The sequence below is a fragment of the Petromyzon marinus genome, chromosome 45 (genome assembly GCF_048934315.1).
Source record: "Petromyzon marinus isolate PM22_M1 ecotype Great Lakes invasive population chromosome 45, UKy_Petmar_22M1.pri1.0, whole genome shotgun sequence".
Classification (NCBI taxonomy): domain Eukaryota; kingdom Metazoa; phylum Chordata; class Hyperoartia; order Petromyzontiformes; family Petromyzontidae; genus Petromyzon; species Petromyzon marinus.
The window spans coordinates 2074410-2099374 of record NC_133711.1 but is presented as its reverse complement, the minus strand read 5'-3'; the positions used below and the strand labels follow the sequence as shown (position 1 = coordinate 2099374).

The 24965-nt window shown below is 53.7% G+C and overlaps 1 protein-coding gene across 1 annotated transcript in view; it reads right to left on the bottom strand.

Moving 5' to 3' along the window:
• Positions 1-17137: 17137 nt before the first annotated feature.
• The window catches only part of LOC116952188 (uncharacterized), a 30010-nt gene continuing 22182 nt past the window's right edge, over positions 17138-24965 (bottom strand). Inside the window, exons 4-7 of the transcript XR_004404400.2 lie at positions 24365-24462; positions 22758-22821; positions 21318-21393; positions 17138-20718 (exon numbers count right to left, since the gene is read on the bottom strand). The gene's annotated coding sequence lies outside the window, so the exon portion shown is untranslated. The remainder of the gene's footprint in view (positions 20719-21317; positions 21394-22757; positions 22822-24364; positions 24463-24965) is intronic.

Genomic DNA, 24965 nt, shown 5'->3' with positions numbered 1-24965 from the left:
GTTCACCGCACATAATTCCCCTACGATACACGAAGTGGCGTATCGTAGGGGAATTAACAGCGGCCAAATTCTCTAGACGCGTGATGTTGATTCTCAATGTGTAGGGAAATGCCGGAGGACCCGGATCAAATTCCACGCGACCACGATGGGAGAGAGACGGAACATGCAAACTCTAAATATACAGCAGGAATCGTCAGGGTCGGGATCGAAACCACGACCTCCGGTGTACCTGGCGAGGTAGTCAACATCTCGTCACCTGTGGCACTGCGTTTGGCACAGCGCGCGGTGCAGGGCCAGGCACCAGGACGAGTGTGCTGCCAAGAGCATGAAACTTGCAGATTTTGTTGTTGTTGTTGTAAAAAAATATAACAGCAGAAAGTTGGAATAAAAAAACACGGGATTCACTAAAAGCTCTTCGGGGGGAGGCGGGGGGGTGGAGATTCAGGGAGGGAGGAGGGACGTGGGGGGGTGACGCCTGGAACATTTTCCCACGGCGTCACTGCTGACACCGAGCCCCATATATTCGGAGCAGTAAAATATCAACGGTGGTCGTAACAGCCCTGAACCGCCCTGAACAGCAGCCACGCATCGCGTTCTCTTTTGTGTGGCCGGGTCGCCTTTGTGATTCGCGAATGGATCGCCGCTCCGCGAGCGAGCGGCTGTTTGCAATGTCTCTGTTTGTGTGCGGCGACCCGAGTTCGATTCGCGCTCACGGCCAACGGCGGTGACGGTCATCTGAACCGGTCGTGGGCCTCCCCTAGGGCGACTCAGCCTCAAATGAGTGTGTACCTGATGTGGTGCGTAAACATCACCACTGTTGAGGCCGCGGCGGCCGGGCGTGGTGTTGGCCAGCCACCCCCTCGTGTAGCTGTACCGGCTTTCATCGATGCTTACGAACAGCAATGGCACCGACAGTCTATTCAAGCTGTACGGGAGAACTTTGTGGGGAGCGGTGGTGCAGTGGTTAGCGCTCAAGGCTACGAATCCGGACGATCATAGTTCGATTCCCGCTCACGACCAACAACAGTGACAGTGCGTACTTGAACCGATCCTGGGCCACCCCCAGGTCGACTCAGCCCGAAATGGTGCAGGCGTGTAATACATCAACACTGGGGAGACAAAGGCGGTCGGGCGTGGTGCTTGCCGCCTATTCCCTCGTCTGCTGTGTCGGCCTTTGTAGGTGTTAGCTAACAGCACTTACCCCAGCAGCCTGTAAAAGGCCTGTGGGGGATCTTTGTCTTTGAAAGTTTCCCGTGTCTCCGCGTGTATGGCTATACGTGTACATCCCCCCCAACCCCACCTGCGATTCGCACGTTTGGCTACGTACGGTGCGAACGAAGTTCAACGTGCATACAAACGCGCGTGAGCGTGAGTGTATTTCTATCAGCGGAGAGCAAAGGCGCCGAGTCAACTTCGACCTCGCAGTCCGGGGAGTTTGCCGTCCACGCTGAGCCACGGGGACAGAGCTGCGGTCCCCATCAGCACCCCTCAGCCACTCGTTGCCTCCCTGCCTCGGGATTTCACCCCAGCGGTTGTAACGTTCCCAAAACGAGCTTGGCAGCTCATAGGATTCCTCCAGTAGAGATGCACATACGCTGATTCTGAATTGGCCGCATCTCTGGGGGGAATTCTCAAAGGCTCCCCCTATCCCACGGTTATCTCCGGGGCCGCCTGAGTTAGACTCCGAGTGGGGGGGGGGGGGGGCGTGGAGGGGCTTGGTAAAGCGAACCCGGTTACCCACCCACGAAATATTCGTGCATCCGCAAGTACCGATACCGATCTCTAACACGTGTGACGCGAGGGATTCGCGATTCCCAGCAACGTTAAACATTAACTCTCACCTCGCCACCGCACACTTGGTGAGGTTGGTCGACATTTGCAGCTCTGTTATACGGAACCGCATCGCTATACCGGTATAGAAATAATGATCATTTGCATCTGGCAGTCGGACGTAGAATGCGGAAAAACCCGCGCGCCGTGATTCCCAACTCACTGGGACCTTGCGAATGGGGGAGCGCTCGCCATTAAGCGGGCAGAATCTAATTTACTGATCGCTGATTAAATTCGCCTGCCGGTGTCTCTGGCAGGGTCAAAACACAGCGCGTCTTCAAATCCAATTCCTCGCCTCATCCAAGTAATCTCACACAAAATCAGGGCGCGCGTTCGGCTGCCCTCCCCCCCCTTCCCCTCCAACTCGATCCCGTCCCCTTCTGCCTCCGCGACAACTTCCTTCCCGTTTTTTTGTTTGCTTCGATCCCTGCTTATTGGATCCGTTTGAATGGCGCGGCCACTTCGTCTGAACCGCGCCGTGGCCCGGACGAGCGGAGATCGGCAGCAGCTCCACGTCGATGTGGCCAGCGAGACAGCAGCGCGATATAAACTCTTTTATTTTGTTTTTTATTTTTTACCAGGTAAGGTCCACTGAGCTATAACTTCTTTGTCAGAAGCGACCTGGCCACAAATGATAGTTTCAACGAAGTGGCTTATCACGTGGAAATGAATAGCAGCCACAACACTCTAAACGCGTGACGTTGATTCTAAATGTGGAGGTAGAAACAGGAGCCGGAGACAAATCCACACGACCACGGGGAGAATATGCAAACTTCAAATATCAACCAACTCTTTTTAATCTTAATTTGAAGCTTGCGTGACTGCAGGAATCCATACTATTTGGTTATTTTGGTAAACTTACGTAGGTATAAAATAAAATAAATCACCACGTTTCGATCGCAACACAAGCGGTCGTCATCAGGTGGGACAACTACAGCAAAAAAAATCAGCAGTGTCAGAGATACACACGTAGCAGGCTTTCGCGACCAATATCATTCATGATAAATGTTTTTGGGTTAGATCGCGTTATTTATAAATGTGTCGTAACCCTCCACCACCCGGCCTGGAAGCGTATTATTAAATAATACAAATTACAATTCGTTATCGGGGAAACACACACTAACGTAGCATAGAATTACAATAACACACATTACAACTCATTACTAATCATAACAATTGACTGATTACCAATCTATTATATAATTACAATACCCCCCCACACTGCCTCAAATCACTGCACCTGAATGAGTTAAATGATGACGTCACCCTGCTGCTCTATTTAAGACCGGGAGCAAGTGAGGGTTTTACCATTCTGGCGAATTGCCCGATGATGCTGGATGTAATTACCAGCGAAACGTCGTACTCAAAAACTGTAAATATTGTGGATTCACTCTTCAACACACCGGTAGGATAAAGTAGTGACGCATTTGTCTCTTGTCAACGTGACACTTTTTTGCTGATTGGCCGTGTCGGGTGGTGGAGGGTTACGACACATTTATAAATAACGTGTTCTAACCCAAAACACCTTTATTATGAGTGTCAGAGATCTTGGGTTGTCTTCGTGTTGATCTCACAGCAGTTTTTTTTCTTATTGTAGATGTCCCACCTGATGACGATTGCTTGTGTTGCGATTGAAACGTGGTGATTTATTTTATTTTATTTCTACCTACGTGACTTTACCGAAAGAACCAAAGAGTATAACTCTTTTTTATTTTACCAGGTAAGGTCCACTGAGCTCACTCTGTTTCAGAAACGACCTGGCCGCAAATGAAAGTGGCTTTACGCGTGGAAATTTCCTAGCAGCCAAATTCTCTAAACGCATGTTCATGAATGTAGGAGGGAAATCCCAGAGGACTAGGAGACAATTGCACGCGAACTCGTGCAGACAGACCATACAAACTCAAACTATATAGGCGTCAGGGTCGGGATCAAACCCACGACCTTCCGTATACCATGCGAGGTAGTGAACGCCTCGCCACCGTGGCGCACGAGTGGAAAGTCTCAGTGACACGGATGTGCAGCGGGGCCTGTGGATAACGATGGCTGTTTGCGGATCGATCGTTCTCCCTCTGCCGGCCCCCCACGCACGATGAGACGGCCCTTGTCAAAGAGAGCACGTTCGCAACACGATCCGTACGAGCCCTCTGTGGAGAGAAGGCGTTCGTGCCAAGTGACGTGAAAGTCTGGGTGTGTGTGACTCACGCAGCCACGGGAGCCCCCGGTGTTGTCTGGAAGTGCTGATCGCCGGGTCGCGAGGAGCCGGGGCCCCTCTGCATCGCCAGCAGAGCCGCTCCCGTCTGACGGTGTCAGAGCTCTTAGGTTGTCTCCGTGTTGATCTCACATTGCGGCCACTGCCATAGATACTGCTGTAACTACTGCGTAGCTACTGCCATAACTACTGTGTACCTACTGCATAACTACTGCCATAGCTACTGCGTAACTACTGCGTAACTACTGCCATAGCTACTGCCATAACTACTGCATAACTACTGCGTAACTACTGCCATATCTACTGCCATAACTACTGCATAACTACTGCGTAACTACTGCGTAACTACTGCGTACCTATGCATAACTACTGCATAACTACTGTGTAACTACTGCGTAATTACTGCATAACTACTGTGGAACTACTGCCATAACTACTGCATAACTACTGCCATAACTACTACCATAACTACTACCATAACCACTGCCATAACTACTGCATAACTACTGCATAACTACTGCCATAACTACTGCATAACTACTGCATAACTACTGCCATAACTACTACCATAACTACTGTGTAACTACTGCGTAACTACTGCATAACTACTGCGTAACTACTGCCATAACTACTGCCATAACTACTGTGTAACTACTGTGTAACTACTGCATAACTACTGCCGTAACTACTGCCATAACTACTGCATAATTACTGCCATAAGTGCTGTGTAACTACTGCCATAACTTCTGCATAACTACTGCTATAACTACTGCATAACTACTGCCACAACTACTGTGTAACTACTGCATAACTACTGCATAACTACTGCCATAACTACTGCCATAACTACTGCGTAACTACTGCCATAACTACTGCCACAACTACTGTGTAACTACTGCCATAACTACTGCCATAACTACTGCCATAACTACTGTGTAACTACTGCATAACTACTGTGTAACTACTGCACAACTACTGTGTAACTACTGCACAACCACTGTGTAACTACTGTGTAACTACTGCACAACTACTGTGTAACTACTGCACAACTACTGCATAATTACTGCCATAACTACTGTGTAACTACTGCACAACTACTGTGTAACTACTGCACAACTACTGTGTAACTACTGCACAACTACTGTGTAACTACTGCACAACCACTGTGTAACTACTGTGTAACTACTGCACAACTACTGTGTAACTACTGCACAACTACTGCATAATTACTGCCATAACTACTGTGTAACTACTGCACAACTACTGTGTAACTACTGCACAACCACTGTGTAACTACTGTGTAACTACTGCACAACTACCGTGTAACTACTGCACAACTACTGCATAATTACTGCCATAACTACTGTGTAACTACTGCACAACTACTGTGTAACTACTGCACAACTACTGTGTAACTACTGCCATAACTACTGCGTAACTACTGCATAACTACTGTGTAACTACTGCCATAACTACTGTGTATCTATGGCCGTAGCTACTGCCGTGCCTTCGTTTCATAAAGCTCTTCGATTCACGCACGCACACACGCGCACACACACTCACACACGCGCACACACACTCACGCACGCACACACACACTCACGCACGCGCACACTCACACACGCGCACACACACTCACGCACGCGCACACACGCACACACACGCACACACACACTCACGCACGCGCACACACGTGAGTGCGTGCCTGTGGTTTGTTTCATTTTTGACATTTCCTGTCATTTCATCGCTGAACACCAAGAATTGCACGGGGCATAGTTGCGTGTTATCCGTCGCTTTGAGTAATCCGTAACGCGCCGTTTCGTCTCAAATCATAACATTTAAGCGCGAGTCTCATTATCATCATCATCATTATCGGGGCACTTTTTTGCACAGAGTTCAAAAAAGAGGCCGCTGATGGAATTGCGACGCGGGGCGATCCCGCGCCGTCCTCCTTGCCCGCGGCCGCGGTCGATGCGAGCGAGCGAGCGGTGTTAATGCGAACCACTTGTCCGGACCTGGGGGCCCACCCGGGGCCCAGCGACGTGTCCACGGGTCGGTTCCGTGGCCGGTGCGGGGCTTCGCGCGCGCAGAGGCCGCGGCGTTCCCCGCGACTGCTGCTGATCCGCGCAGTTTCACCGTAGCGCCGTAATTTAAATCGACGTAAATCTGTAACCCATTAACCCGAATTGAAATCTGCCACGGGATCTGTTGGCCGCTCTGACAATTGCAGCACCGGTTTAAGCCAATGCCTCCTTCCTCCCGCCCGAGCAGCGAAATCAAACCGACGAATACAACTATTGTGCAGTGTGCGAATCCACGTATAATTATAACTCGTATGTATTATTATTTTGATTAGAATTATATATTGACCTAAGCTTTCGTGACTGCTGGAATGCATACTCTTTGGGCCTTTCGGAAAAGTCACGTAGATAGAAAAATCATTTTAAAAAATCACGACGTTTCGATCGCAACACGAGCAATCGTCTTCAGGTGAAACAATATACAGCAGGCGAACTGCTGAGGCAGGAGAAAATGACACAATTATGCGGTAATGTTTCTCAGTGCGATATCCAGAGTTAGGCTGGAGCTATTTCAAAATGAAGCCGGTGGACACGAGTACCCGAACCATATCTTAAAATCACGACTCACATTTGTGCGGCCGCGATCCCTACCAGGACAAGCGGACTGGGAAACGAACGAACGAAAGAACATCTGTACGGCGCCTCGAGTAGCGTCCAAGGTCTCGTACGGAGACGGCCATAGACGCCAGGACGTTACAGCTACAGCAGCGAGGGTGGGTGGGTGCAGCAAAGGGTCCTAACACAGTGCGAGAGTTAACAGCAGAGCGTGGGCATTCGTAAGTTGCACGCGGAGAGGAGAATCGCGCAAGAAAAGTACAAAACACGTGGGCGGATTTCAGCCTGGAAGCGCCACCTTGAGAGACGTTGAGAAAGGGGCCCACAGGACTGATGAGTTGCGTCTTCAATGCAGCAAAACAGCTCGGCTGATCAGATCTCTTTGGCATGAGTGACTCGCAAGCCGGTTCCGCATCCCCCCCCCCCCCCCCCCATCCACTAACTCTGGAGGACGAAAGATAATGTAACAATAATAATAGTTTTACTTTAGTTATCCAGGAGAGCCATGCTGAGTCGTGTACTCTTGTTTAGGGAGAGTCCTCCTGCTGCATTGGGTTGTTGGATGTTTTCAGCCCCGATTAATGAGTTGTTTATGCGAGTGAGAAAGCCTAAGCGCGAGGGGGAAACACTCTATCACCGTAATGATGTAAACGCTTGGCGATTAGTCCACTTGCTGCACTGCCCTCTGCTGGAGAGCCAGGGTATGGCACCTCCTCGCCGCCCAGGGGAAGGCAGTTTCACAATAATTTTGAAATCCAAAGATGCTGTGATGAGACCCTAAATAGGCCTAAGCTTTCGCGATCAGTGACGTCACCACACTAATCTTGTATCGTCAACATGTATTAATTTCTCCCTTTTCTCCCCATACTTAAAGTAATATATGCTGTCCCAGTGACGCAATTCTCTGGTCTTGAGAATGGGTCACATTGATGGTGGCTAGGTCGGGTTCGGAAGGATGGTAGGGTTATGAGTAGGTGGATAAGTTTAGCGCTCAGATGCAGGCAGCCACCAGTGATTAAACCGGGTTCTCAAGTGCAGCGACTTGATGGGATCAGCGAGGCCACCAATGATCACAAAAAAACCCATCACATTCAATTTGGTGCTACACTTCATTTGGCAACATTTCCAGCTCTGTGCATTAAACAATAACGGGTTGGCTCCCTGGCGATGGCCATCTCAGACGTACAGCGTGTGGCTGTCATTTGCTGCGTGGTCCACAAATCATTTGGCCGTGATCTCAGACGTAGTTCTGTTACATCGGCTTCTGCTGTTCGTTCTTTAGTGCGAATGGATTCTGTATCTTATCACCGGGCGCCAAGGGCACATTCAGGAACCAAGAACAAAAAAATACGAGAGCAAAAAACAAATATTCGTGAAAATTCGTTCGAAAGATATAGGAATAGGTTTTACCCTTTTAACTGGCACAAAAACTGACACCTTTATTCAAGGCATCATGTTTGCAATAACCACAACACAAGCAGTCAAAATGCAAACAAAAAAGACAACTCTGATAATAATATGCACTGTCCTTGAATTTGATTGGTCCACACCCGAGACAGCTTTTCTTAGAGCCTAGTCTCCATTGGTGTTGGACCAGAAGACGCCAAAAGGCGTACAACTCAAAAAACAGCGCACTATCAGAGTATTGAGGGCTCGGGGTGAGCATTTATATTATCAGACCTCCTTTGCCAGTAACAAGATATAGGAACAGCTTTTACCCTTTTAACTGTTCGAAATAATTTCATTTTCATTTTAACGTTCGAAAGAATTTCCATTTTTGAGATGTTCAAACAAAAGGAGTCAAGGCCCCTGTCACTGCCGCCCTACGCACAGAGCGCTGGCATGGACGTGGCAGCAACGTTCGGTCACCGCCAGCAAGGCGCGAGGCGCCCTGCACGGCTCCCGAGCGGGGCCGTGTGAACCCGAGCCAAACGCGCTTGAAGGGCGCGTGACGGACAATGTTTCGTTTATTTACGTATTTATTGAGGGTTTTTTTTGTTGTTGTTGTTGTATTAATCAGAATGGTTCAGCACAATTTGTGACCACCCCCCCACCTCAAGCCCCCCTCCCTTGTAACCGACGGCAAAGATGAGCGGTAATTTTGGAGGTTGCCCCGGGCGACCCGCGCGGCACTGCGTTGATGTGCAGGTGTCTCTCGTGATTATCTTCATTTTCACGGGGGCGATGACGCAGAGGCCCGGTGAGGTGGGGGTGGAGTGGGTGGGGGGGGGGGCCTCATGTCGACCCTCATAGCTGAGCAGTCACTGTGGGTCCACGTGACATCGATATCGCGTCGCCCTTGCATCCCACTCGCTATTTGTTTACCCTCTCGTGCACCCATCCAAACATCCAAAACAACTTATTTATTGTGCTCCTGCCCGTCTAATTTAATGCAAATAAATACCTTGGCAAGGAGAAAAGTATTTGCTTTTTCTAACTTGTTAAAAGGGTTCATGTTACGCGTTTATTTATCCAATCAAAATTTCGCCCGGCGTCTTCCAATGTCCCTGGCGGTAACTCTGGCGAAAGCGCGCCACCTTGTTAGACTCGGGCGCCACGATGGCTAGGAGATGTTAACTACCTCGCCTGGTGAACAGGAGGTCGTGGGTTCAATCCAGATCCTGACGCCTGCTGTATATTTGGAGTGTGCGTGTCTCTCTCCCCGAGGTCGCGTGGATTTTTTATCCGGAGCTATCGTTTGTGGCCAGGTCGGTTCTGAAAAAAATGGCTACATAGCTCAGTGGGCCTTACCTGGTCAAATACACATTTCTTGGGGCATACTTTGCGAAAGGATGATGGTGAAGATGATCATGCCCGGGCTCTCTACAGAACTTGTAGGGTTTTTTTTGTACACAAATCCCAAGCAGCTTCCAGTACCCACACAATCGTCATCATCATCATCACCGGCATCGTTGTTGATTTTTTCTGCAGCGCAGCTACATTCTCATGGCGAGGGCACAGGTGTGCGCTGGCCAGGTGAGAGGATGGCATTCCACTCATGGCCTCTCTCCTTTGACCCACCTCGGTAGTCCGCACAGACGTGGCGGGGGGGGGGTTGTCTCTGGGTCACAAGGTCATCGTGGAAAATCAGTTTCTCAACGAGCGAAGCGAGTTAGCACATTGGAGTGCACAGGCGGTGCATGTGCCAGCCATCTCAAGCAGTTAACTCATAACACCTGCAGGGTCTGTCCCGTGACCCACTGCCAGCGAGCCTTCGACACTTCACGTGGCCTCAAAGTACACCTAGCCTGGCACAAGCGCTGTTGGCGACGTCACCGCCACTTAGTGGCTGTTGTTGTTGCTGGTGAGTGCACTGTGTGTGTGTAGGCGTGCCGAGGGAGGAGCGGTAGTGAAGCGGTTAGCGCTACGAACCCGGCGACCCGACTTCGATTCCCGCTCAAGGCCAACATCGGTGACGATTATTGTAACCTGGTCATGGGCCTCCCCAATATCGACTCAGCGTCAAATGAGTACCTGGTGCGGTGTGTAAACATCACCACGAGGGAGACAAAGACGGCTGGGCGTGGTGCTGCCCACCCCCTCCCCCACGTGCACGCCGTCCCAGCCTTCAGAGGTGCTCGCAAACAGCGCTTGCCCCCCACAGCTTGTTAAGACTCTAGCAAGGTGGGGGGTGGGGGGGGGGTCTTTGTCTTGGCGAGGCGGGTGGGGGTGGTGCGAGGTGCCGCGTATGCGCAGGTGTGCAAACACGGCGCCGGTGCTGCCGCTAATCTCCCATTGTGCGGGGTGGGGGGGTGGTGGTGGGGGGGTGGTGGGGGGGGGTGGTGGGGGGGGGGTGTTTGTTTGTGCGCTCGGGGGACACCGCGAGGAGCGGCGGGGTCGAGGGGAGGGGCCAGTTGTGTTGCTGCGTTAAAGCGACGCGCGCCTCCCCCCGTGTTTGTTTTCGGTTCCTGTTTCTCCAACTCGGGTTTCCGTCTCTCAATCATTTGCTCTTTGGCCGTAAAGAGTCACGCAGGTCAACTCGGCCTCACATTGGGGGGGGGGGGAGAGGTCGCGCCGGAAGGAATCGCATCGAGCATGGACGGAATCGACTCGGGGGCAGTGACGGCTCACGGCTCACCAACACCGGTGACGATCATCTGAGCCAGTCGTGGGCCTCCCCGAGGTCGACTCAGCCTCAAATGAGTACCCGTTGCGGTGTGTAAACATCGCCACGTGGGAGACAAAGGCGGTCGGACGTGGTGCTGGACACCCATCCCTTCACAGGTGCTCGCTAATGACACTCGCCCCAACAGTCTGTTAAGGCTAGAAGGATTAACTTAACCTTTGTATTTTTTTAGTTTGACACATATATATGTAACCGGCGATGCAGTAATTTAGGCACTTCGCTGCGAACCCGACAAGCTGAGTTCGATTCCCCGGCCACGGCTAACAGCAGTGGCCGAGTGACATCTGAAAACGTCCTGGGCCTCGCACACACACACACAGACGACACACAGACGACACGCAGACGACACACACACACAGACGACACGCAGACGACACACAGACACACTGCACCTTCACCAACCCGAGGCTGAGCAGCGTGATCTGGCGACAGCCGTGACGCACACGTTGAATGACGTCACTCACTCGGGCGTGTGACGTCACAACGCCTGGCCGGATCGCCGGAGCCACGCTGTCGTGGTCGCTGTGTGAGCTCTGGATGGGCGCCAACGCCCTCCAACCCCCCTACCCCTCCCGGGGTGACAGGAGCCGTTGACTCCGCAGCGGGTAGGTACGAGCTGAGCCGCCCCCGGTGTCACACGCGGCTCGACTCGCACGATCGCTCCCGCTCCACGTCGCACGGAGCGAGTTCGCCAATGCTGCTGCTGGACACTACCAGAGGGCTTCAGGGGAGAGAGAGGCAGCGAGTCCGTGCAGCTCTGCTCTTGTTACTCCTCCTTTGAAGGAGCGCCACATACGGTGGGTTCACTATCCGGCCCATATATTGGGATGGCATGGCCCACAGTCTATGAAATCGGTGACTATCGCATGAGGCCACTGTGTAGCGTCACACGGAGTGCAGTCGCTACGTTACCGGGGAGAAACCCATCCTCCATGCTGGCGTTATATGGACCCTGGAGGGCCCGGGGCATTACAAGAGGAGGGCTGTCCCCAGCACCGCGACTACTCGCCCACCGCAACGACGGGCGGGTGGCCTCTGTATGCTCAGTTGACCTCGGAGAGGTTGAAGCCGTTCGGGTGCGGACACCAGATCACCACGAGTCCCGACACCGCAAGCGCACCCCTTGGTGAGCTGCGCGATCGGGGCGAGCCGAGGGAAGCGTGCGCTCGACGTTTGGCGAACCGTGCCTGGGTGGGGGTTGTCGCCGGCGCCCGCGTTACAGCCGCGAGTCGCCCAATCTACTTTTATTCACACTCTTACCATTTTAACTATTTTACATTTTACCAGTCAAGGCCCGCTGAGCTATACAGCTCTTTTTCAGAAGCGATCCGTCCACAAACGATAGGCAAACGAAGTGACTAATCACGTGGACATTTTTAGCAGCCAATTACTCTAAACGCGTGGATGTTGATTTTAAAGGTGGAGGGGAAAACCGGAGGACCCGGAGAAGAATCCACGCGACCACAGGAAGAACACAAACTCCAAATATACAGCAGCAGCAGCAGGCGTCGTCAGGGTCGGGACTGAACCCACGACCTCCTGTAGACCAGGCGAGATGCAGCACGAGTGCCGACCCAACGCTGCTCCGCTGCTGTCCACAACCTGCTGCTGTCAGTACCCTGGTGCTGTCAGTAGCCTGCTGCTGTCAGTACCCTGGTGCTGTCAGTACCCTGGTGCTGCCAGTACCCTGCTGCTGCCAGTACCCTGCTGCTGCCAGTACCCTGGTGCTGTCAGTACCCTGCTGCTGTCAGTAGCCTGCTGCTGCCCACACCCTGCTGCTGCCAGTACCCTGGTGCTGTCAGTACCCTGCTGCTGCCAGTACCCTGCTGCTGTCAGTACCCTGCTGCTGCCAGTACCCTGGTGCTGCCAGTACCCTGGTGCTGCCAGTACCCTGGTGCTGTCAGTAGCCTGGTGCTGTCAGTACCCTGTGCTGTCAGTACCCTGCTGCTGCCAGTACCCTGTGCTGTCAGTACCCTGCTGCTGTCAGTACCCTGCTGCTGTCGGTAGCCTGCTGCTGCCAGTACCCTGGTGCTGTCAGTACCCTGGTGCTGTCAGTACCCTGTGCTGTCAGTACCCTGGTGCTGTCAGTACCCTGGTGCTGCCGGTACCCTGGTGCTGTCGGTACCCTGGTGCTGTCAGTACCCTGGTGCTGTCGGTACCCTGGTGCTGTCAGTACCCTGGTGCTGCCGGTACCCTGCTGCTGTCAGTACCCTGCTGCTGCCAGTACCCTGGTGCTGTCAGTACCCTGGTGCTGTCAGTAGCCTGCTGCTGCCAGTACCCTGGTGCTGCCAGTACCCTGCTGCTGCCAGTACCCTGCTGCTGTCAGTACCCTGCTGCTGTCAGTACCCTGCTGCTGCCAGTACCCTGCTGCTGCCAGTACCCTGGTGCTGCCGGTACCCTGGTGCTGTCGGTACCCTGCTGCTGTCAGTAGCCTGCTGCTGTCAGTACCCTGCTGCTGCCAGTACCCTGGTGCTGCCAGTACCCTGCTGCTGTCAGTAGCCTGCTGCTGCCCACACCCTGCTGCTGCCAGTACCCTGCTGCTGTCAGTACCCTGCTGCTGCCAGTACCCTGGTGCTGCCAGTAGCCTGCTGCTATCAGTACCCTGGTGCTGCCAGTACCCTGCTGCTGCCAGTACCCTGCTGCTGCCAGTAGCCTGCTGCTATCAGTACCCTGCTGCTGCCAGTACCCTGCTGCTGTCAGTAGCCTGCTGCTGCCAGTACCCTGCTGCTGCCAGTAGCCTGCTGCTATCAGTACCCTGGTGCTGTCAGTAGCCTGCTGCTATCAGTACCCTGCTGCTGCCAGTACCCTGCTGCTGCCAGTACCCTGTGCTGTCGGTGCCCTGGTGCTGTCAGTACCCTGCTGCTGTCAGTAGCCTGCTGCTGTCAGTAGCCTGCTGCTGTCAGTAGTCTACTGCTGCCCGTACCCTGCCACTGCACGCGCGCATTGCTGCCTGAACTTTTGTACAAAGCAGTTGCCTCCCCTCCTCCCTCCACCTCTTCCCTTTCCCTCCAAACACCAAACACTTAGCGCTAATCACCGGCCATTTCAGCACACTCTGAATGACCCCTGACCCTCACCTCCCAGCACACCACCTCCCTTCCCCCCCCCCCCCCAACTGATTTGGGCCAAGGGGAGGGTGAGACGCTGGGGAGGAGGTTTCGTGTCGGGTTAACGCGCACGGCCGCGGGGCTCTCAAACTGTGCCCCGAATTGAGTCGCGCATCGGCCGTGCCGAGGCTGCCGAACTTCACGGAGTGGCGGGGGGGGGGGCGAGGGGTTAACCCTCCACCGACTCCATCGGCCCCTGGATCGACACCGCAGAGCAGATTCCACATCGCGCCTCCTGCCTTGAACTCTGCAGCTGTGGCCAGGAGCCGCACGCGCATCGCGTACAGCAGCGCTTGGGTGCTCGTGTAGCGATGTACGTACGTTGGGCTTCTTTCGCGCGTACGTTGCCTGCCGTGCTAATCGGAGGTGCGGGGAAAGGACGGCAAAATAAACACAAGTAGCGATGAGTTTGTCAATCTAGATGATGCAAAAAAAGAAAGTGCACAGCTCCAGTGACTTCCTAATTTCGGAAGAGCGTTCCAGACGGCCGCAGAATCGCGTCTGAAAGCGCGCGATGCAGTCACCGTCTTTGTTCGATGGCCAGCAGTGGCGCAGTGAGGACATCATCAGCTCAGCGGTGTCGCAATCGGTCAGGTGGGGCCCCATTAATTGATTTATCTCTCATGGTGGTTGTTAAGGGGGCCCCAACTCGTAGCTTTGGCCACGGGGGGAGGGGGGGGGCAAGGCACCCCCTGCCCCCCACGCTCGTTAAGCTGCTCATGGTTAGCCAAAAGCCGCACGGCTGCTGTGAGGATGACCCAAGTGCAGCAGCGGGCAGTGTTGGCCACTTCTTGTTGTTGTCGCACGGCTGCTGATGTTGATGCAGAGCAACAACCACAATGTGACATTCAGGTGCTCAAGCCCAGACAACCGCGCCAGGAGGAGCGGAGTTGAGTATCGCCGTGAGGTCTCCTTCGTATTATTGCGGATCGGGGCATTGCATCGTTATACGTTGGACGGTCCGTCCTGGATGACCACAGTCGCACACCACTCCTGGAGAGTTTGTAATTTCGATTTGTGCATCATCAGTTATCATCCGCATCTACTGCCACGGTCCGTTGCAGTGCATGCGGTTTACGGTGGGCCATGAGCCAGCTTCGTGGAAGATCAAACCCCCAGGGGATCTTCTGCGTGGGGTCTGTCACGAGTTGCTTTGTTTGTGAGTTCTTTTGAACTGGGACTGCAGGACGCGTGATTTCCAAACGCGAAGCTGGTGGCGATGGTGAAGTCACGGGCGTCTGGAGGCAGTGAGAGGTGGAGGCAAAACGCCGCGGGGCCGTTCACTGACTGGGTCACACGGCGAGAACTCGATCTAAACAACAACAAAACACGCACGCTGGTCGCCTTTGAGTGAGGAGTTTGGAGAGGGTGAAGGGGAAACAACTTGGAAGTTCGATTCCAGACTCGGGCTCCTTTCTGCGCGGACACTGTGAGCGTCGCTCCTCCGCCCACCGCGACTGGGGGGCGATCGGCATCATCTTTACTGGACAGCCGTGAAAAAGAACTTCATAGCTCATTGGATTCCTCCTGCAGTATAAATACGGATTCTAATTGTGCGTGGAGTTTGTATGTTCTTGTTCTGAATGGGGTTCCTCCCGTAGCGAGACACAATACAGTGCAACTGGTATTGGCCACTACATCGCAATGCTGCAATATAGTTTGCAAATGGCTCGCAATGGGAGCCAGCAGCGACAGCCCCCTGTACTGTGAAAACTTGGCAGGACCCTCCTGAAGACGAGTCTTGAGACCCAGTGAGGTGGGAAAACCCCAGCGGAAAATATAAATTAAGATGAAAGGAATTTCGAGAATTAACTTGTATCATTGTTTTTTTTTCAATTACAATAGTCCACCGGGAAAGTGCCCTGAGATGGAAGACCTCTCGTGAACGCGTGTTCATGGTGTCTGTGGTCTCGTGCACGCTGGCCGGCAAGAATGAAGGGGGTGGGTGGGGTGGTGTGATGGGTGGGGAGGTGTGATGGGTGGGTTGGTGTGATGGGTGGGGTGGTGTGATGGGTGGGGAGGTGTCATGGGTGTGGTGTGATGGGTGGAGTGGTGTGATGGGTGGGGTGTGATGGGTGGGGTTGTGTGATGGGTGGGGTGGTGTGATGGGTGGGGTGGTGTGATGGGTGGGGTGCTGTGATGGGTGGGGTGTGATGGGTGGGGTTGTGTGATGGGTGGGGTGGTGTGATGGGTGGGGTGGTGTGATGGGTGTGGTGTGATGGGTGGGGTTGTGTGATGGGTGGGGTGCTGTGATGGGTGGGGTTGTGTGATGGGTGGGGTGGTGTGATGGGTTGAATGGTGTGATGGGTGTGGTGTGATGGGTGGGGTTGTGTGATGGGTGGGGTGCTGTGATGGGTGGGGAGGTGTGATGGGTGGGGTGGTGTGATGGGTGGGGTGGTGTGATGGGTGGGGTGGTGTGATGGGTGTGGTGTGATGGGTGGGGTGGTGTGATGGGTGGGGTGATGGGTGGGGTGGTGTGATGGGTGTTGTGATGGGTGGTGTGATGGGTGGGGTGGTGTGATGGGTGGGGTGGCGTGATGGGTGGGGTGGTGTGATGTGTGGTGTGATGGGTGGGGTGGTGTGATGGGTGGGGTGGTGTGATGAGTGGTGTGATGGGTGGGGTTGTGTGATGGGTGGGGTTGTGTGATGGGTGGGGTGGTGTGATGGGTGGGGTGGTGTGATGAGTGGTGTGATGGGTGGGGTGGTGTGATGGGTGGGGTGGTGTGATGGGTGGGGTGGTGTGATGGGTGGGGTGGTGTGATGGGTGGTGTGATGGGTGGGGTGGTGTGATGGGTGGTGTGATGGGTGGTGTGATGGGTGGGGTTGTGTGATGAGTGGTGTGATGGGTGGGGTGGTGTGATGGGTGGTGTGATGGGTGGTGTGATGGGTGGGGTTGGCGTGCAGCGTGGAGGAGGAGCTGGGCTCACGTCACTGAGACATCGCAGCGTCGGCTGCTCGAGTGTGCTCAGCACAATTCTCACGCCCGTCGCCGAGATTCGAGTGAGCGGTAATAACGTCCTCGTTTCTCTGGCAGAGATCACAGAATGAGAGCAACAGAAGACAGGGCTCACATCCCACCAGGCAGTGCCCAGTTTACCGACCCTTGCAGGGGTTGAGTGATGATTGTGCTGAGGTGCCCCTTACCAGGAGTCGCATTCTGCTGCCACTCAACCGTGGTTGACGATGTCTCGAGGAGTATCCTCGCAGCGGCGGAATTTAGCTCGCCATCGAACAAAGACGGTGGTCAACGCATCGCGCGCTTCCAGATGCGCTGCTTCCGCGAACCGTCTGGAACGCTCTTCCTTCCGATCATAGGAAGCCACTGGAGCTATGCACTTTTAAGTCATCTAGATCGACGAACTAATTTCTTGAGAACCATTTGTTTTATATATTTTTTATTATTTTGTTGTTTCCCTTCAACGTGACTTTACCGAAAGAACTAACAATATGAATTACTGCAGTCACGAAAGCTTTAAATCAAAATGTAACCATTTGTCTGTTTAGTTTGTTGTCCTTCCCACGCACCTCCGGTTAGCGCGGCTGGCTACGTACGGTGCGAACGAAGTTCAACACACACTCACACACACACACGTCGCACGCCCCACGAACGGCGCGAGGGAAATTCTCCGCTGTGGAGCTACCGAGGGGGGCACTGGCGTTGGGTCTCGTCGTGCCTCGCGCCCGCTGCGTCCGTGCAGGGGGCCCGCTGATTAACCGCCGCCGCGTCTAATATGCTAATTGTGATAAACAGGCCCTCCTCGGACTTAATCTGCGGCAATTAGAGGGCTCTATTAGAAGCCTCCATAAATGCTGCTGCCATCCCAGATGTGGCGAATAGATGCCCTTTAATTACCAGAAGCAGCGCCCTTGGCTCTGCACCGCGAACGCCGCGTGGCGATCGCGGGAGAGAGAGATTGAGAGGAGGAGGAGGGGGGGGGGAGCTCACGCGCGTGGATGACAAAGACAAAGATCTCCCATACAGCCTTCAACAATTTGTTGGGGAAAGTGCTGTTGGCGAGCACCTATGAGGGCCGGAGCGCCACGCGCGGTAAATGCTCGTGCTAAAAAAACCGTGGTTTATTTTTACAAATGTGTGTCCGGGTTTGGTCCGATTTGTTGTCGCAGCTTCCCGCTCATAACAATCGTCACGGCCTTTATCTTACCAAGTGAAAGCCCTTGAGGATTCATTATCGCGTTTGTAAGATATACATCTGTGGCCCAGACAACCATGGGGAATTTAAGATGTTCGTGTTCACTTTTTGTGCGGTTTAGAATGTTTCAATGCGTCCAGGTAATTTGGGGGGGGGCATACTGGCATCGCGCTAACACTGCTGCCGCAAAGCAAGTCAACCCTGGGTTCGATTTCCGACTCGGGCGCCTTTCTGTGCGGAGTTTGCATCATCTCCCCGTGCTCTGCGTGAGTTTCCTCCGGATTCTCCAGTTTCCTCCCCATAGCTAAATACACGCACAATGCCACTGGTATTGGCCAAACATCACAATGCCGCATAATGTACCTGCAAATTACTGAATGTGGACTTACACAGCAGCAGCAGCGACATCGCCCCCGACTGCAAAACGTTAGCAGGACCCTACTGAAAAAGAGTTTTGAGACTCAGCGAGGCTTTGGTGCTGCTGCTGCTGCCCAGTGTGAGTGTGGTACCGCAGCTTGACGCAGCTGCCCAAACATTGCCCCAGTGGATCAGGGCCGATACCCAGGGTGAAATGTCGCCAACACAATGACTTGGAAGGTGGGGTTGGTGAGTCGAGCAGGGATGGGAGTCGTGAATCACCGATTTTTTTGTGAAATGCCACAACGCACGCGATGCAATAACGCAGTGCGTTAGAGGGAGAAGTACAGCAAGTGGAATTATGGCCTTTCTCTGAATGGCCCGTGTGTTCTCCGCCTGTGTGTTGATTTCTTGTAGACACTAAGTTTATCCCACACACGAAATTTAAAAATAATTCCGCAAGGAATTCGTGCAGAGAGCACACAGGACCCTTGTGATGTCCGTTTGCAACTCAAGTCTCCCTTGCAAGAGACACTTGTAATCTTAATGGGCTCTCACCTGCTCACAAAGGTCGCGTCTGTCTGGCGAAGAGCGCTCGCGATGACTCACCGAGGCGTCGCTGGCTGCAGTCGCCATGCCACTCGAGGCCGCAGTCTCCGCTAACCGCAGTGGTAACCACAGCGGTAACCACAGCGGTAGCGACAGTGGTAACCACAGCGCACAGTGGTAGCCACAGCGGTAACCACAGCGGTAACCACAGTGGTAACCACAGCGGTAACCACAGCGGTAACCATAGTGATAACCACAGTGGTAGCGACAGTGGTAACCACAGTGGTAACCACAGCGGTAACCACAGCGGTAACCACAGTGGTAGCCACATCGGTAACCACAGTGGTAACCACAGTGGTAACCACAGCGGTAACCACAGTGGTAGCTACAATGGTAACCACAGCGGTAACCACAGTGGTAGCGACAGTGGTAACCACAGTGGTAACCTTAACGCACATCAGTAACCTTAACACACAGCGGTAACCTTAACACACAGCGGTAACCTTAACACACAGCGGTAACCTTAACACAGCGGTAACCTTAACGCACAGCGGTAACCTTAACACACAGCGGTAACCTTAACACACAGCGGTAACCTTAACACACAGCGGTAACCTTAACACACAGCGGTAACCTTAACACAGCGGTAACCTTAACGCACAGCGGTAACCTTAACACACAGCGGTAACCTTAACACACAGCGGTAACCTTAACGCACAGCGGTAACTTTAACACACAGCGGTAACCTTAACACACAGCGGTAACCTTAACACACAGCGGTAACTACGGAACGCTGTCGCCGCTAATTGCAGCACACAGCGGTAACCGCAGCGTCCCATCCTCGCGTCGCTCGCTGGCCGCTCTCGGGGCCGTTCCGTGGCCTCGTCTGGCTGAGCGCTGGGGCCCAGCGCAGGCCGAGCCACCTTCCCAGGTTGTTTACATTCCTGGCCGGGTCTGTTAATTCACTCCATTCCCGTGCGCCGCACGAGGTTCGGGTTACGAGCTGCTCCTGCTCCTGCTGCTGTTGCCGCGTGCGGAGGGAAGGGCCAAGGCGGTGCTCCCAAGGCACTCTTCTTGTTTACTTGGCTTGGATGAGTTCGCATGCGGTCACGTGTGGTGTAGAGATATCAGTGGGGGGATCCGGAGAGGTGTGGGATGGGGGTGATCGCCCCCCCCACAACCCTGCTCCTTGATGCCCTGAAAGATTTGAATGTCATTGATATTAAGCAGAGAAATTCATTGAATGGTCTGTCTATATAATGTGTGCGGTGGTAACCTGCGCACATTACAGACCCGTCTCTGGTAGTGGCGTAACGACCCTTCCACGGGGCCCGGGTTCGCACGGAGCGTGAACGCATCTCGGCTCATGCGGAGCGATACGTTCCGAGCGTACGAAGTGGGAATCCCTCGGCGTGACGCCGACTCGTTTCCGTGGTGCCCCCCGAGCGAGGCCGCCGCCCGGCAGTGACCCCGCTGGGCCCAGGGGTCGAAGCGCGGCCCCGGGCCCCGAGTAAACCCGTCGGGCGCTCGAGCCGCTGCGTCTGTGGCCCTCCAACCCTCGTGGAAGTCACTCTCAATGGTCGCGTGAGAGAGTGAGAAGCCCCCTCGCGGGATTGAGACCATCGGGGTTTCGTAGCGAGGACTTTTGTCTCCGCCTCGAGCGTGGATCCCAGCCGCGCAGGCTGCGTGTGGGATCCGTGCCGGCTCCGTGCTGGGCACGATCGACTCCCGGTGACCTCTCTGAGCGGGCGACCTGCGTGGGTACAGACGTGGGCACCTTGAGTCAATAGGAGGCAGCAGGAAATTCCCGCATTACCGCATTACCGTCGCAACGTAATTCTCCCGCTCCTCATCCCCCCACCCTTCCACTGCTCTCAAACGCCAGCGGCACGGAGCTGGCGTCCCGTGCCCAGTGGAAACCCCCGGCTCGCACCGCCTCCGATCCACTTACTCGGCCTAAGCCACCGTCCATTGAGAAGTTCCAGAGGAAAGGCTGCAAGCAGGACCGGATTAAGATTCTGTAGGCCTAAAGGGTTACAGGTACTGTGAGGCCCGCCCAGTAATATTTTCCAAAGGAAAACAAAGTTAAAGAAAATAAAAACATTTACAAGGCTAACAACAAATAGAATTCAGCATTCACAAGTGAAATAATTTTTCACTTCATCTCTGGAGGCCCTCCAGCTGGCGGAGGCCCCTGTGCTGCAGCCCCTAAAGCCTCGTGCCTTAATGCGGCCCTGGCTACAAGCACATCCGATACAGCCAAACTTGTTGTTGTCATTATTATCAGTGGTATCGTTACATTGGGTAGCCCAGGAAGACCTCGCCGTGTCCCAAGCAGGCTCAGGTGCTCACCAGACGAAGCTGCTGTACGGCCTCCCCTCGTGTCTCTGGGGTCCGTAACAGCAGCGGCACTTCGCAGCAGGGCCAGCTGGAAGAGATAACCGCCCCCGTCAGAGGAATGTGGAATTTACACCGCTGGCTTAGAGATGCCCATTTGTGCGAGCGCTGTCAATTTGAGCAAGGGGACGCTTCCCTGGACAAATTCTTAGCCAAGGAAGAGATTTGGCTTTGGTCAGATGAAGTGGAAAGGCGAATGTAACAGTATTGCTCTTTTTGTGCAATCGTATTTGCCCCGGCAGAGGCGGCCACTAAAGGGGGACTGGACGTGAAAATAAAACTAAACTATTTTTTATTTCGCCAGGTAAGGCCCACCGAGCTATGTAGCTCTTTTTCAGAAGCGACCTGGCTACCACAAATGATAGCTCAACGAAAGCGGCTTATCATGTGGAAATTTATAGCAGCCAAATACTCTTAATGTACGTTTCTAAATGTGTTTGGGAAAAACCGGAGCACCCGGAGAAAAATCCACGTGACCACCGGGAGAACACGCAAAACATCAAATATATGGGCATCAGGGTTAGGATCGAACCCACAACCTCCTGTATACCAGGCGAGGCAATTAACATTTCGCCAACGTGGCTTCACAGGAAAGTACCCCAGTCAGGAATCGAACCACCGTGCCACCCTGTCGCCCACGAGAACACCACGTCAGCATCACGTGGAAATAGCAGCAGCCTACTACTCTGAACGCGTGATGTTGATTCTTCTAAATACGTGAGCTCCAGGTTTAACCTCTGGGCGGGGCGGGGGAGGGCCTGCGATGGGTCCCAAATCCGCGCCGTGCGCGATGAACGCCTCCAGCCCAGCATCCAGTTCCGCATCGCTCAATCAACACACAGAGAGACGATGCTCTCGCCGCCTATTGTTGGTGTTGTTGTTCTGAAAGCGAGAGTGTGGATGAATCTGTGAGCGGATTTCTGCTCCGGGGGAGAGGACTCACACGGCGCTTTTGCCAGCCAGCAGCTGATCAAAGAGAGAGGGGGGGGGGGAGCAGGTTGATGAACTGTGTAAAAAATTGTGAATGAAAATTACAATCCTGTAATCGTAATAAATAACGGATCGGAATGAAATCGCGTTTTATTTTCAGGTGTGTTTGCATGTCAAATTCCCTTTCGTGGATTCGTTAAATATTTCGTGCAGTATCATTATTGATGCATTTGCAGCGTTCGCTGAGTAGTTTAGGGTGCTGCAGTGGTAACACTGGTGACTCCCGACTCGGGCACCTTTGTGCGTGTGTAGTGTGTGCGTTCTCCCCCTGCCCTACTACACGGAGCTCCTCCGCGTTCCCCAGTTTCCTCCGAAAGCTAAAGCAAAAACACACACACACACACGCCATGTAACTGGTATTGGCCAAACATCCTAATGCTGAAATATTGCCTGCAAATTACTCACTTGGGATCGCACAGCAGCGGCCGCGGCAACGTCGGCCCCCCGACTGGGATAACTTGGCAGGACGCTGCGGAAAAAAGGGAGTCTCGAGACTCGGCGATGCTTTCCGGGGTAAACGAGAGTGGAATGACGATAATAGGTCAACAGGTTTAACACGTCGGCTTTCGCGACCAAAATGATCCAACTCTGGCTGTCGCCAACTCTGGCTGTCGACTGATGAGGCTGGTTGTAATTACCAGCGAAACGTCGTACTCGAATTGTAAATTGTGTGGGTTTACTCTCCAACATACCGGTGTGCTGCACTAGTAGCGAATTGGCACGTTTTGTTTACGTGACGAACCTTACTAATTCACTGTATCGGGTGGTGTTGGGTTCAATGACACATTTATATTTATGTGATCTAATCCTAAAAAACACCTTTATTAAGGTCACCGGGTATCGATCTGCCTGAGAACACGCGGCTGCGGTGGCGTAGCGGTTAGCGGCCCGCACTGCGAACCCGGCGACCCGAGTTCGATTCCCGCGCACGGCCAAACACCAGTGACGATTACCTGAACCGGTCCTGAGCCTCTTCCCCTAGGTCGACTCAGCCTCAAATGAGTACCAGGTGCGGTGTGAAAATATTGCCACTGGGGAGACAAAGGCGGTTGGGCGTGGTGCTGGCCACAGACCCCCTCGCGTCCTGTGCGGACCTTCATAGGTTCTCGCTAAAAGCACTTGCCCTAACATCCTGTGAAGGCTATACGAGGGATCTTTGTCTTTGTCTTGCTCTCAAATCCTCTCAGCTGTGGGATCGATGATGACGTGGTGGCACGATCATTCTAACTTTGACCTATGTTGTGTAAACGATGCTGCATTATAATATTGCTTTGCTTGTGTTTCTTAAATATTGTGTAAATTCAATCATGGCTGTTGTGTTTCCTGTTTCCTCTAACAATGTGTTCTCTCATATCAATTCCGGCCTCGATCACAGTGCCATGCCCTGTAATAAATGTCTTCCACTTTATAAACCTGAGTTCACTCATCATTGTTTTCAAATCGCCGTGCTTATTCCAATCATCTCGGTCATTCAAAACCTATCCAGTATTGATTTTAGTTTTGCCTCCTCTGACACTCCACTGATTTATTGATCAGGTTATTCTCTCCTTGCTCGGACTCGAGGGTGCGGGCCCGGCCTGACGCTGGCCTCTCTGCTTGTATCGGGTGTCGCCACGTGGCCTTCTCACGCCTGTGGGTAGCTTGCCAGTAGCGTGACGAGCGTGGGGGCACCAGGGGGCTGCTTTAACCCTCGCCCCCCACACCCCGGTCGCCAGAGCTACGGGTTGGGGCCCGCCTCGACAACCATTTTTTTTAATGAAAATGCTCAATGATGTGATTATGCAAGAGGAGCCGCGATGTTTAGCCTCGGTGCGACCGTGCGATACAATTCAAATATTGTGGGCCCCACCTGACCCATTGCAGCACCCACTGAGCTGATGATGTAGCCACTGGTAGCTGCCCAAGCGTGGCCCGGCTGCTGTTCAGACCCAACGCCATTCAAATGCAGGGGCCATCGTTATTCCAATATCTCAGCAAGAATTCAACATGTAACAAAAAAACCGAACGCTTACCCACAACTTTCTAGTGTGTAGAATGGATACGATGAATACTCTCCGATCCGATCATTGTCCGGGTCGCAGATAATGCAGCTCCGTGAGATACTTCTCACCTGCGTAGATAAAGGCCACCATTGACGTGATTGATTAACTGGAATTGAAACCAAAAATTCGATTTGTGAAGCCACTTTTGAAATCGCCGTCCCCCCCCCTCATTACAAGAAGTGCGGGGGTGGGTGGGGGGGCGGGGGGGGGGGCGGGGGGGCGGGGGGGCGGGTGGGGGGCGGGGGGGGCGGGGGGGGGCGTCTTCCGTGTGACCGCCGCCGCGTCAATGGAGCCGTCCACGGCGCAGGCACCGCGAGTCCCTGGGGGACAAAGGCCAGCGCGGGGCTGGGGGGTGGGGGTCGAGGGGGTGGGGTGCAGGATGCGGGGCCTCCCGGGCAGGAGAGAGAGGTGGGGGGGGGGCGGCCTGGGGTAGGGGGGGGGGAGAGATGAGCTGGGAGCGTGGGGGATCTGTGGGCTCTAAGGGGAGAGAGAGAGGTGGTGGGGGGGGGAGAAGCTGGCCGCATTGAGGCCCATGTGGAAATATGTTTTGTGTTATGGCCTTAATGACCGG